The 14,960-nt window shown below is 47.3% G+C and overlaps 1 long non-coding RNA gene across 3 annotated transcripts; it reads right to left on the minus strand.

The window, feature by feature from the left end:
• Positions 1-4,530: 4,530 nt before the first annotated feature.
• On the minus strand, positions 4,531-14,960 carry LOC114690655. Of its 3 annotated transcripts, none has more exons than XR_005092990.1 (5): positions 13,296-14,960; positions 12,354-12,499; positions 10,543-10,691; positions 8,654-8,835; positions 4,531-5,959 (listed from the first exon to the last, which is right to left on the minus strand). It is a non-coding gene; the product is annotated as an uncharacterized LOC114690655 (long non-coding RNA). The 3 variants fall into 3 exon arrangements; XR_003734111.2 differs by having other exon boundaries at positions 4,531-6,132; XR_005092991.1 differs by lacking the exons at positions 4,531-5,959; positions 8,654-8,835; positions 10,543-10,691 and adding an exon at positions 11,250-11,684.

Consider the following 14,960-nt stretch of genomic DNA (forward strand, 5'->3'; position numbering starts at 1 on the left):
ATGTCCCCTAACCCAGTGTGACCCCATTTTAACTGGGTTATATCTGCAAAGCATCCATTTCCAAACAAGTTCTTGTTGTCAGGTAGCAGGACTCAGATCTGTCGTTTTAGGAATGCAGCCCAAACCATGAGAGAGAATGAGGAGGCACAGCCACAGGAAGATGAAAAAGCCAGAGACTGTTTCCCACAAACCCCTAGGACTCACCCATTGACACGTTTTGAGAAGAAAAGTGTGATTGTCATAAATAAGAGGAAGATGGAACTATGTCTGTGGGACTTACAAGTGTGGACAACATGGTTCTTCTAAGAGATGAGAGAGAGAGAGAGAGAGAGAGAGAGAGAGAGAGAGAGAGAGAGAGAGAGAGAGAGAGAGAGAGAAACAAAGGAAAAACAGTCAAGGATCACAGTGGTAGAGATGAAGACCAGCAAGGACCGACATGAGCTCCTGGAGACAGTGCCGATCCAGCCCCATCAAGACTGAACTGTAAAAGGAAGAAGCAGACGGAGCATAGTTTGATGAGGCCAAGGGAGGTTTTTGCTTGTTTTGTTTTGTTTAAGATGAGACTGAGAACATTAGGAGAAAGGACACAGTTTCGAGGGGGGTTGATATGGAGGTATTGAGCCAGGTGCTGTGACGTGGTGGTCGCTGGATTACCAGGTTCTGGCTTCTCTGGAAGATGAAGGAGAGAGGAGCCTATGAGCAAAAGTTCTGGAATCCCCAGCTTGCTACACGAATGACCCTGTCTGCCATCATTACCACCCTCTTTGCAACAGCCACGCCCCGCAGGCTATCATGACTACATTTTCCTAGAATTGCCCTTTTGTGGCCCTTTTACTAAAACATCAATGAGTGCTTTCCTATCTGTCGTGGGCTGTGTGTCCTAAGCACTAAGAGGAGGAAGCATCAGGTTGCAAGGCTGGATAATACAGGCCTTACTCTGCTGATCTTGACTGCAGCCCCTTAAGGAGGCTGGACAGGATGTATCGTCATCCTACACATAGAAAAGCAACCTAGATTCAGAGAGGAAACCACTCTCAGTACCATGTGAATCCACAGCTGTTCTTGACACCATGTGGATCCTCAGCCATGTTTTCAGAAATCTGGTTGATGCCTAAAGCCGCCACCCTTATCATGGGACAGCCATGGCCCTTCTAAGTCTAGACAAAAACAGGAATTTTCTTTTCTTCAAAGGGAACCCAGAGGGAAATGTGTTGCTCTTTTCAAGATTTATTGAGTAACAAGAAATACTCATGGCCTCGATGTCCTGGAAGGAATAAAGGATGATGGTTAGTGGCTTAGGACTAACTTTGCCTCCCTCAAGAAGGCCATACAACTGAAGAACACAGAGAAAAGGAAACAAGGACCATTTCTCCATCATATGTGAGCATTCTCTGTCCAGCAAACAGTTTTCTAAGCTCTGCTCTATGCCAGGAATTATTCTCAAGACTTCAGGTTGAAAATAAGTCAGACATTCTTTTTCCTGTTCCCAAAGATCCAGTGCCATAGTTTGTGTCTAGACCCTTTCCCAGTGTTCAGGGATTGTTCCCAAGCTAGGCACTACTGAGTAGTGGGAACTTTAGGAGGGGGTGTCTGGTTGGAGGTAGGGATTGAAGGACCTCTGTAGCTCGAGTTTTCCTGCCTTGCCCTCAGTCAGGACAATTCTCTGTCACCCGCCAGTCCCACAGCCACTCAGACCCAACCAAGTAAACACAGAGACTTATATTGCTTACAAACTGTATGGCCATGGAAGGCTTCTTGCTAACTGTTCTTATAGCTTAAATTAATCCATTCCCATAAATCTATACCTTGCCACGTGGCTCATGGCTTACCAGCATCTTCACATGCTGCTTGTCATGGAGGCGGCTGGCAGTGACCCCTTCTGCCTTCCTGTTCTCTCCATTCTCCTCTCTGTTAGTCCAGCCTATACTTCCTGCCTGGCCACTGGCCAATCACTGTTTTATATATTGACCAATCAGAGCAATTTGACATACAGACCATCAAACAGCAGACCTCTTTCTTCCTTCTGCAGTGATGGGAACAGGCTTGCTTTATACCACACACTTCCCCCAAAGCAATGAGTCCAGCTGATAATGGATTTAAGTCTCCAAACCCAAGAGCTCAAGGAAACCGTTCTCCCTTTTACGCTGGTGCTGGGGTTTTGTTATGAAAGTAGAAAGCTGACCAGCATACCCAGGATCTGAATAGGCAGATACTTCCTGGTACAGATAATCTTGGTCACACTGGTCACAGGGGTCAAGGAGCACATATGTTTGTGGAGTTGAGGACATGTCAGGTAAGCTGGTAGGACATAGGGTCTTTAAGAAGAATGCAGAGGTGAGGAGGAGGGAGTCCTAGGAGGAGGAGAAGAGGAATGAGTCCAAAATGGTGATAATAGTAACAGTAACATACAACCTTTATGTGGTATTTATGGCTTACAACATGTTTTTACATAATTTTTTCTGCATGTAGTCTTTATAATAGTCCTTGAGAAGCAAACAGAAAGGTACCTTCCCTAAGAAGATTAAGTCTATGAAATGACTGCTCCCTAAGCAGCAATATGGTCAAAAAGAATAAGGAGATTTCCACCATTATTCCATGACATGGTCATCAGACATAGCTTCCTGAATTCCACTTGACAGTCTTGTCTAGTTTGGGCACATGCTAACGTATCCTAATTAGCCCAAGCAGGGTCTCCCCGATTGCTGTGTCAGAGAGTTTCCCACCACCCCAGCTGATCTCCACTTCCTCAGCCAGATGTGTATCCTTCCTGCCTTTTTGTTGACTGCCACCAGTGAAGGACGAAGAATGAACAGCCCCCACTGGAAAACTCATTTAGGTGGAGTCCCAAGCTGTCTCCCAAGGATGAACTTCCTTCTTGACAAAATGACTCATCCACCCACCCATTCATTCAGTAAACTATAGAATGCCTAGTGTATACAAGACTTGGGATAGTTTTTGTAGAGGACTTAAAAAGTCCATGAATCTCTTTGTTTCTTCACTAGTTATGAGGAAGGGATGAGACCAGGGCATACACGTTACCTTATTGACTCCTCCCAGACTGTCGATAGATGCTCTTACCTCCACATCATAGGATACGTCAAAGCTCACCTCTCTGCCTCTTAACCCAAGAGACTTCATAGAAGTTTTCACTTTTGTTCAGTTTTCTGCCTTTGTTTAATTTTACTTCCTGGTGTTGATTAAGCTGAACTTTGGATCAACTTGTAACACAGAGGCCTGTGCAGGTGAGCCTTCAGGTCACCAAGCTAACATGAGTCCTTACCAAGTTCCTAGGAGGGATCGCAGAGATGAGTTCATATCTCCACGTGTTTTTTTTTTTTTTTTTTTTTTTTTGAGGTTTCCCCAAGTAATGCATTTTTTGGGGTTCTTTTGCTCAAAGACACTGCCCTGAGTCAAGTAACCTCCAGACCTCATGTGATCAGGATACATCTCTGCATTTGAAAGAGGAGTAGAGGACACAGAGAAAGAGGTCAGGGCTGGGCAAGCAATGGAATGCAGAAAGGTGGACACTTGTGGAGTCCTATCAGCTTGCTGTCCCTGTAACAAGAACACTGAGATAATCAGCGTCTATGAAGGGAAGAGTTCTTTCTTCGTTTTTGCTCTCAATTTTTGAAATCTCCAGTTCATGGTTCCCTTGCTTTGGCGCCTGTGCTGGGGCGGCACATCATGGGGGGAACGCTTGGCAGATCAAACAATTGTGAAACAATTGGGGACTAGGAAAGGAGCCAGGGTCCCATTCAAGGTCACACCCACAGGGACCTAGCTTTTTCCCTACTAAGTCCCACTCCTAAGGGTTCCGCCTTAACCCAGTATCAGCATGGACCGCTAAAGCAAGCCTTTTTGTGCATGGGCCTTCTCTGTCTTAGTTACTTCTCCTGTTGCTGGGACAAAACACCTTGAGAAAGGATGGGCACCTTCAGGCTCACAATTTGAGGGACCATTTTCTAGTATGGTGGACAAAGCACGGTGGCATGAGCAGGAGGCTCATATTTCATCAGCAGTCAGGAAGCAGAGAAAGAACAGGAAATGGGGCTGGATTATAAAATCAGAAGGGGGAGAATTGCCATGAGTTCTAGGCCAGCCAGGGCTACATGCAGCAATATGATATCTCAAAAGAACAAACAAAATAAATGGAGGAAAGGAGAGAGAGGCAGGGGAGGGTGCAGGAAAAAAAGAGAGAAGAAAACCTGTGTAGAACCCTTACCCACGGTTACACAGAGTATAAATGAGATACCTAGTGTGGTGGTTTGAAAGAAAATGGCCCCCAAAGGGAGTGGCACTATTAGGAGGTGTGGCCTTGTTGGAGGAAGTGTGTCACTGTGGAGGCGGGCTTTGAGGTCTCATATATGCTTAAGCCACACCTACTGAGACAGACCACTTCCTGTTGTCTGCAAGCCAAGATATAGGACACCTGGCTAATTCTTCAGCACCATGTCTGCCTGCATGCCACCAGGTTGCACTGTGATGATAATGGACTGAACCTCTGAAAATGCAAGCCACCCCAATTAAATGTTTTTCCATTATAAGAGTTGCCGGGGTCATGGTGTCTCTTCACAGCAATAGAAACCCTACCTAAGACAGCTAGTACACTGTTAGTGACCACTGGTAACGCAGGCTCGTTGGAAGGTATCTGGGAAGCCCAGAATCTAAGAATCGCAAAGGAGAATCACTCCCCTCCCATCAATGGCAAAGTGTCGGTGAGTGTGTCTGGTTCTCTGCAGCAGGCGTTCCTAAGCAAGCAGATGCAGTGCCAGCTTTGGGGCTGGACACAGTTCAACCCATCACTCCGTATGACCTTGGGCATGTCACCTTACCCTTGGGAGCCTTGCTTCTTCGGTATCACAGTTCTTGGGAACCACCACGTTCCTGAAGCTGATGTGAGTCACCGTCAAATGTCCAATTCGCAGTAGGTCTCGCAGTCCCCAAAGTGAGTGGGAACAGACACTCAGGTCGCAGGTAGTGAATGCCATGGTGTGTAGGAATGACCTTGCAGAGGGAGCAAGGGAGGCTGGGAAGGGCGGCAGGGTGTCTCTCCAGGCCAGGCCTGGGAAGGCAGTGACCTCCGCACTCCATGGCTCCTATCTCCCATCTCACTCCCTCCCCACCAGGTCGCAGCTCTGGCAGGAAGCAGCCTGTGGGAAGCTGTGACAGTAATACCAACAGTAGCTGTAGTAATAGCTGGCGCCTTCCCGGAGGATCGCTGTGTGCCAGGCACAGAGCCAAGCCCCTTTCTCACCTCCCCCTCAACTCCAAGAAAGGGGGATGGAGAGGTGGGGGGGTTCTGCTACAGCATCTAGGCCTGTGAGCACCCTCCTGGAGATTGGGAGTCTGCATGGAAGATGCCTGATCCACATCACCAGGCGCACCTCCTTGAGACCTGTGCAAAGAGGTGCTTCTGAAAACAACCAAGTTGGTGGCAAATACAGAGAGTCTGATACACAGTCCAGAAAGGCTCCAGCGAGTGAGAGGCAGTTTCCTTCTTAGATCGGAACCTGCTCCATGAACCTCAAATCCACATTCCCAAGGAAAGCAAGCACCTCCCACCCCCTAGCTCAGGACGCCAATGAAATATAAACTGAGTCCTCAACACAAAGAGGAGATGCGGTTGGTCGGGCTGAGGCCGCTGGCCAGGTTTTGTCCACGTGGCCCCGGGGAAGTCTAGCTCCCATTAGAAGGCACAGGTACCCCAGAGCACATGCACAGTCAGAATAATTACACTGTAGTTTTCTCCACCAAACATGAAGTGAATATGAGCATTTCCCTGAGCCAGGGTGATGTAGGGTGCAAGCATCCCCTTTACCGCTCTGAGTAGCACCAAGAGTACATGGTACATGGACATGGAAGTACATGGGGGAAAATACCAAGTCTCATGTCTTCACTAAAAGCCAGCTGTGTGACTCTGGGCCAGTCACGTCTCCTCTCTGAGCCTCATTTTTCTTACCTACAATAAACAGAAAGTTGACTGAGTCGACACCCTGCTTTGTGGCTTTTCCAAAGACTCTCTTTAGGCACTTCAATCTGAACTCCTCGGCCGCCAAATCGAGGCAGAATTTGGTTGGTTCTAGATGCCGCATCAAACATGGTGGCAAAGATTTATACGGTAAGTTGGTGTATCTGTGAGATTGTGGGGGAAAGTCAGCCAGTTGAGAACTATACGGTAGGGGGACATTAAACCAGTGCGGGGGCTGGGGGGGGGGCATCTACTACCAAGGAGAGGAGGCTACAAAGAAGAATGAGTGAAATGCATCAAGAGGAAACCACAGTTCAACTTGCCTTTTCCAGAGCTAGACAGGGCCAGCCACCCCTTGGAATGTTTGCTGCGTGAGCGATGTAAGAGAACGAAGCCACCACCACCAAAGGGGCAAGCTGAGTGAGTACTCCAAGTCTAGATGCCCAGACCGCCCACCTCACAGCTTGTTGCCTTTACAGCCAGCCAGGCCAAGAAGAGACATTTACTGAAAGTTCCAGGTCAGTGGAGAGGGTCCCTCTGAGGACAGGTCCCAGGAGACAGAGGCTGCAGGTGGAGTGGGAAAGAGAAGTAAGAGCTGGGCACAGCTGAGCCCTGGGGAAGTACCAGCCGGAAAGGGGACAGGCCAAGCAAGAGGAAGGAGGGGGAGCGAGCACATCGGGGTGCTCGCAAGATGCCAAGTCACAGACCCATACCCTACTCATAACATCATTTAATTCTTTCAAGAGATCTATGAAATGGAAGGAAGCTCTGGGACTTGAACTCAGATTTTGCCAACCTTCTTCCCATCTCCTAGGGCGGTCTCCTGGGGAAAAGCAGTATGTGGACTCAGATCAGGATGGTACATTCTGTCTACAATTCCCATGCCTCCACCATGCCAGCCACCCTACTGCCCCACTACCTCAGGTCTATTGACTGAACAGACCTGTGATCTAAGTGCTTTTGTCTATCCCTTGCTCTGGTGAGAGCTTAGCCAGCTCCCTACCTGCTCCGGACCCCAGCAGTGATCTCCAGCAGTGTAGATACCCTGTTGCCACTTACTATCAAGATAGCTAATATTTCTTCTGGAATGTACATGGAAATAATTCTGCTTTCCTGGCTCCAGAGACCCCGAGAGTCGTCCAACAACCCAGAACACACTCCCTATTCACCCTTCTGTTGTGGGTTGGAGGCAGCTCACTAAAAGATACCTCTTCATCTTAGCGCCCAGATCCTGTGAATGTTTGAGGCCAGTCTGGGGTACATGAGACCCTGTCTTAAAGCAAAGCAAAACATCCATGCTTTCTACTACACCCTTCTTTTTCCTACCTTCCCACACCCAAAGTTCCTTTCTAGAGGAGGAACTCTGAGTAACTGCCTTGTAAAATTGTCTCTGTTCTGACCTTCAGAACTGTCTAGTTCTAGAAGACCTAAAGTGAGGCTTACATATGGTCCCCAAGCTGTCCTAAGCATAGCTCCCTTCCCCAGGTCACAGGGGAGCACACTGTCTAAGGGAAGCCTAGGTAGCTCTCCCCTTAGGAGTTAAACATAGGCACTCAGAGGGTGCCATCCCCTACCTATTGGGGCCACTAACTGAGGTATGACCATCTTTGTCCATGTTTGATTATCTCATCATAAAAAAAGAAGGCCTATTTTCAGCTGGAATTATGGGGATAAACCCAAGAAATGTGGGAAAGGAGGAAGGAGAAAGTGAGAGGAATGCCATCACCCAAGTCTTGTGCATCACTCCTTCCCTATACCTGGTTACCACCAAGACCATCGTCACCTCTGGACTCATCAGTTACATGAGTTAATAAATCTCATTCTTTTCTGAATCTGGTCTGAGTCCATTTTCTGTTCCCTGAGACTGCCAGTGTCTCAGCTGAGACAATACTTCTACTTGGACAAGAAGAGGGTTGCTGAAATTTCTGTTTTATCACAGAAGACAGATTTCAAGGCTTGCAATGACGAAAGTCAATGCTTCTCCACCTTCAGGGCTCACCTTTTGCATCTTTAGAGACAGGACCTGGGGTGGTTTGAATGAAGATGGCTCCCAAGGGCTCATAGGGAGTGGCACTATGAGGAGGCGTGGCCTTGTTGGAGTGAGTGTGACTTATTGGAGGAAGTGTGTCACCGGAGGCGGGCTTTAAGGTCTCAGTTGCTCAAGCCAAGCCCAGTGTGGCACTCTCTTCCTGCTGTCTGCCAATCTGCATGTAGAACTCTCAGCTACCTCTCCAGCACCATGTCTGCCTGCATGCCACCATCCTTCCCGCCATGATGACAATAGACTAAACCTCTGAACTGTCAGCCAGCCCAAATTAAATGCTTTCCTTTATAAGAGTGGCTGTAGTCATGGTGTCTCTTCACAGCAATAGAAACCCTAAGTCAGGACCAAGGGCATCTAGGGACGGGCACAGCCTGTCTGTCTTCCGATTTGTGTGGCTCTTTTCCTGATCACTAGACAGCAGGTCTCCCCTAAGCTTGGTCTCCCCTAAGCTCTTTCCAGGAGGCAGACAGACACAAGAAGGTTTACTCATAAGCAACAGAGCTCAGTAGCTAACCCTCTGACTGTGGTCAGTGTGCTGTGCTCCCAGACTCTTAGGACTTGGTTCACACTAGCTCAACATCAGTATTCCTAGCCCCTCTGTGGGTCCCTGCATCTCTACACGGAGGACACGCCTTTCTCACCTGTGCCAGGGCAGAGTTCTTCGTGGACACAGAACCTCTCTTCTGGGCCCCAAACAAGTAGAGAGGAGGTGCTTTCTCTGTTCTCAGCTCCGACTGTCTGACTACCCACCGCTGAGCTCACAAGGCACATCGGTCAGTATTCAATAAAGGAGATCAGTATTTGCAGTTGGGTTCCATGGACTCTGCAGAATGAGCCAGGTAAGGACGTCACAAACATGCACATGGAAATGCTCCAAAATTATGAAATGATAAGGGAGGGAGTTGACACGAAAATTAATTTTTCACAGTGCTTTATCAAACATACATTATTTCACTTAGCGCTTGACCGTGGGTTATAAATTAACTGCTGTTCCACCACAAGGGAGAACATATTATTCTCACTTCCAAATAAATATCTTTTCATAGTTTCCCTTTAAATTCAGTCCAGAAACATGATGGGCCCCTATTGTTTGTCAGACTAGCATCGGCCTCATTTCTGGGAACCGTGTCCCTGGCTCCTGGGAACTATTCCTCTGCCCCCGGCCCCCTGAACATGCAGGCCCCTCAACATGCATATGGCACCACAGGAGGCTGCCTGTTGGCACAATGGGATGCACTCTTGGCCCTGGCCATTGGTGGAGAGGTGGGCACCTGATTCAAACTGACCAATCAGAGCCCTCCCCCAAGATTTGGGAACTGCAACTGACAAAAAGAAGTCAGTCTCCCTCCGAGTGTCTGAAAATGAAGACATGTAAATGCAGAAGCAGTTGGCAGCCCCGTTCCACCATGTGGACTGAGGAATAGAAAATGCCAATCAGCAGAAAGAGAAGCAGAGACAAGAGAAGGCGAAAGAATCCAGACAGCCACTGAGCTGCGCGGTCTAGCCGCTCCCCCAGGCCCAGCCATATTCCTCTTTTGGATCCCACCGAATCCACGGAGCCTTATGACAAAAATTCTTTTTTGGCTTCAACCAACTTAAGTTGGATTTCTCTCCTTTGCAACCCCAAGAGTTTTAATGAATATGAGCACATAGCCTTATTTCAATCTTGCCTCTGTGTCAAGCTTGAATTTCTCAATCATTTTACTTTGTGACTTCAGAATGGAAAAGAGAAAAACGAAAATATTTTAATTAGACTCCCACACATATTAATCTGCACTCGTTCTCCTGGATGGTTTCTACACAGAAAATTCTGGAAGAATTTTCTTCCACCTGGAGTGGATTAATAACACCCTAGATACACGGGTGTGTCATGAGAGTCTTCACTAAGAATTTAGTTTTCTTAGGATCTGGTTGGAGAGGTGGCTCCGTGAATAAAGTACGTGCTGCAGAAGTATGAGGACCCGAGTTTAATCCCAGAATCCACATAAAAAAAATCTAGCATGGTAGCAAGCCCTTCCAGCCCTGGGAAGGTAGAGACAGGCCAGCGGATCCCTGAGGCTAGCCAGTAACCTAACCAGCAAGCCCCAACTCCTAGAAAGAGACCCCACCTCCAACAAAGCAAGAGTTGGTTGTGGTGACTCAAACCTGTAATCCTAGCACTTGGAAGACTGAGGCAGGTGAATCGCAATAGGTTTGGGGCCAGCCAGTGTGGGCTAAGTAGTGAGTTCCAGGAGAGTCTGTCTCACAAAACAGTAACAGTAACAAACGAATCAAAAGCAAGGTGGCTGGCTCCTGAGAAATAACATACCAGAGAGAGGGAGAGAGGGAGAGAGGGAGAGAGGGAGAGAGAGAGAGAGAAGAGAGAGAGAGAGAGAGAGAGAGAGAGAGAGAGAGAGAGAATCTGCTTTTCTCTAATTTTAAAGCTTATCTTTGAGAACAGCATGTTCTCTTTTGGTAATCTGACTTCATGTGGCCTCTGACCTCTAGATCTATAGGAATCCCTTTGGCCGCTTGTTGAAGTCCCACAAACCTTATGAGAGGGGCCGTAGTCTGGGCAGCAGTCTGTTGTTGCGTGCTTTCCTTTGAAGGCTGCTTAAGGATCACAATTAGCCTTTTCGTATGCAAGGCCCTGTGATGCAAGGTGGCTGAGAGCTGTCCAGAGGAAGCTCTGTGGAGAAACTGAGACAGAAAATCCCTTTGCAGAAGGAACAGAAAGAGCTGCTTAGCTAGGCGAACTCTCTATATGTTCCGTGGTCCTTAAAATAATCAATAACGAAATGTACAACATGGCCGACTCTGTCTCCATCCACGTTCTTAAGCGTGGATACTTAGTGTCAACAAGATAAAACAAACCACGAAATAAGTTCTTGCTGTGTATTTATTTAGAATCTCTAGGGGTTTGCCTGTTAAAAAATAAAAATTAACCCTAAACCCACTGGACTTGACCACAGACAAGAAAGCATATGCTTAGCACATGGCTGACATGTGTAAACGTGAGTGCAGTTAGATATTAAAATCTCGCCAGCCAGGAGAAGCCCTCCCCATCCCTACCCCCTGCCCGCCCTTATCGGAGCAAGCATGCCTTTGATCACACAAGCCTCAGAAGCCTAGCGATATATTAGCCACCATTTCTACTCTAATTGGAAAATATTTCCCTGTTCAAGTTCAATCAGCATTTCAGTTAAATAGGTAAAGGATGCCCAAGAACTTAGAGCCGGAAAGAACCTCAGAGGCATATCTGGCTCAAAAGGTTTATTTTAAAGATGAAAAGATAAAGTCACTTATTCAAGACAACACGGCTTAGTCAGCAGAGAGCAAGAGGGCAGATTTCTCATCACCTCCCTCCCTCCTGGTTTCCGGTTTTTAGAAGCAAGACCTTTCCAGAAAGCTCCCAAGCCCTTTCTCCTCAGCTCCTGGTCCATCCTGCCTGAGGCAAGGCTGTGGATGCTCCAGAAATCAAGGGCACCCCACCAGAGAAAGTTGCAGGGCACTGGGGGGCCAGTGCTACGGGGTTGTAAAGGCACGCCTCAGGAGCTCTGCTTGCAGGGATGCAGTCCAGATGTCCTCACATCCCCTTTGCACACGCGAGCCTCATACTGCAGCAGTCCCGCCACGCGACAGCAGAGCTGCAGGAGGGTTCCAGGAGCCCCGGGGGATACATTTAAAGGATACCTAGGAAAGCAGAGCAGAGGATGTCACCACACCAGAAAGAAAGGCAGCCCGCTGAAGGGCAGGGGGATGGATGCAGGGACCCTGCCCTCCTGTGCCCTGCCAGCTTCCTCTCATACCCCATCATTGGCTGTGGTGGGGCACGAGGAAACCGCCAAGTGGAATGGCGCACCGTAGTCACACTGACACAGCCACCCGTAGAAGAGAGGGCCCAGTTGCTCGGCAGCTTGAGTGGGAATGTGAGGAAAATCATGGGGATTTCACAGCGCAGGTGGAGTTCAGCACAAACAACGTAGAGTGTCTCGCTAATCATTAGAGATGGCACCTCTGTACAACATCAAGAAGCGGGGTTTCCGGGGCCTTTTTGAAAAAGACAACTGTACAGATAATACAAATTTGTTTAAGCTCAAGAAGAACAACAGGTCAGCTCCAGTTTCCCAGGTAAAGGGTTGGGATGGGAATTTGGTACCACATCTCATTGCGGCATCACACCCTCGTTCAGGATTCACACGCACACGGAGAGACAGGCACCCTGCTCTCGGCTCCATCTTTGGAACAATAGGCATGCCCAGGACATGTGGGTTTCAGAGCTGCTGTTGGAAGTGTGTGGAAAGGCGTTCTCCATCCCTGACATCTCACTGCCTGTGAATGGTTTTTCACATCAGTTGTTACCTGAACAGAGGTGTCGATTCCACATAGGCTGGCCCTGAAAAGAAGACAGCTCTCACGCAGCTCCTATAAATTACCCGCTTCTCACTTTAATATCAAGTATGATATGTATTAGAGTGCAGGCTTTGGGCTAGACTCAAGTTGGAAGGCTGTCAAATAAAACACAAAATAGAAAAATAAATCCAAAGTGAAATTTATGACATGATTTTTACTCCCATTACATTCCACTTAACAAATGCATATGTTTTACAATATCTTTAATAATAATTATTAAACATAGTAAAATACTTCCAAACTTGGCTCATTGCATAATTGTACTTCGAGTGAAAAAAAAAAAATGATCTGAGGCCTTGTCAGGATGCCACTGCCTCCTCCCCCAGCTTTTAACAGAAGCAGCCTCCAGTGGGATAATCCAAGCTGTGTTCAAGAAGTTGGCAAGTAGGTCCAATTAAATGTGGTTTTACTGTATTCTGGCGTCTGCATATCTAGTTTGCCAAGAAGTAATCTTTCACAAAAAAAAAAAAAAGAAAGAAAAAAGAAAAAAAAAGACGGAAAGAAAGACAGAAAAAAAAAAAAAAACTGCACTGGCCCAGAATCAGACTGGATGGTACAATGTATCATATAACTTTACCTCATGACTAAGATAATCTCTTTTTTCTTAAATAGCTATGGAAAATGTATCATCTATCCATCATACTCCTGTATGAATCACAAAACACCATCCTGTGTGGGACATCTTACATTTATACATGACAAAGCTGGAACTCATCTCAACAGCTCTGTTTATTTTAATTATTAAACTCCGAGGGGTTAGTGCTCAGCCACCTGAGCTTGATGTATTTATTCAGGTGTACTCCAGTCGGATTATCTGAATGAGGCTGTAAATGATCCTATTGACTATTAAATACCCACTTGTCCAAGCAGGAGTTGTACACAGTCACAAACCTGGGTACCTGGAGCTGGGAGGGCCGCCTCTCTGAATTTGCAGCTGAAATGCTAGGCAGTTCCTTTGCTGGAGTTTTACTGCCCCCGGGCCTTCATCGAGGAGCTGACTTGAGCAGACCTTCCCAGCTAACCCAGGCTCTCCATGAACGGCCGGCCGTATCCAAAGTCCAGATGGAAAGCTGTCAACAAAGAGAGTCCTTCCGCCCTGCCCACTGCATGATTCATCCCTGGCATGAAGACAGGCCCGGAGATGGCCCCACCGCCGTGACTCCCATAGGTGAGCCAGGCAAGGAGCACAGGTGCTCACTCTGCAGGTCAGCGGGAAGCGATCAAGTCCGGAAAAAAAAAAAAAAAAAAAAAAAAAGACTGCAAACCTTACAACCTGGCCTTTGTTACGAATCATCATGAGCTCATTAAAAACACATGCAGAAATGGTTAAACAAAACCCTCTCAAACCTTTTACAAAATCGCCAGTCTATTAGGGAGACAGAGCCCGCAGCAAACTCTGCCTCCAATGTGTGCAACGGAGCAGCTAATGTCCTTTGGACTCTTGTCTATGGCATCAAGCAGAGGGAAGGTTGGTTTTTTTTTTTTCCCTCCCCCAAGGGGGGGTGTGCTTGTTTGTTTTGGGTTGTTGTTGTTGTTTTATTTTTTTTTCTTTTTAAAGACAAAATGATTAAATATAGCGACAAAGAACTGTTTTTACCAAACATGTATTGTTACGCTCATTGCCTTTTACAAAAACTAATGAAAATGATAAGACTGAAAAGGGAGATTGTGTCATAATAACAAGGGGGGGGAGAGAAAAAAAAGATGACTGTGGCCCGATTGCTTTTGTAACGTGGCATGGCATCAAAGAGGGAAGTGGACAGATTGAATGGGGCACTCTGAAGCCATCCAGTGCTTGGCCCTGCCACACACACACACACACACACACACACACACACACACACACACTTGGATCGTATCTTAGTATAAACACAACTCACAGTTGTATTCCGCTGCTCTGTGGACGTCACCCAGATGCAGTGTGTCCCCCCCCCCTCCCCCGTGGATGGACTCACACCTGTTTGCACCACGTATGCCCACAACAACACAGGGCACATCCGAGACACGGGGGCCTGTGCACTGAGATGCTCTGGCTGTGACCTGGCGTGTGCCACCTTCTCCTGGTTACAGGGAGTTGTGTCTGTTTTCACTCTGTGTATTTGTCACACTAGTTTTTACACTTAACGATACTCCAGTGAACATCAATCAGAGCTTTTGCTCTTGATTTCTTCAGCATTGGGGGGTATGTCTGGGGAGCCTGTATCCAGTGCAGGCTTTGACACAGCAGATTTTCTCTGAGAAGTCAACGATGGTGTATCTTTATCTCCCCTTTACACCCCAAAAGAAATGATACGGACGTGGGACCCTGTATTAATTAATGGGCACAGAGAAATTTGTCGGAAGGAACCAAAAGTGTGATATCAATGAGAAGAATTGCACACCTGTTCGTACCTACAAGCCTACCTGAGAGTGTGTAAGCTTTCCTCAAGTATGACCCTTTCGTTTTCACACAGCGTGCAGAAATTGCTGAAAAACCTAAGTTAAGTTTGAAACTGTTAGTCCTTGATGGACTTAAACTTTTAAAAGGAAAAATCGAGAGCCACATGGTGGTGGCGC

The sequence above is a fragment of the Peromyscus leucopus genome, chromosome 15, assembly GCF_004664715.2.
Source record: "Peromyscus leucopus breed LL Stock chromosome 15, UCI_PerLeu_2.1, whole genome shotgun sequence".
NCBI lineage: Eukaryota > Metazoa > Chordata > Mammalia > Rodentia > Cricetidae > Peromyscus > Peromyscus leucopus.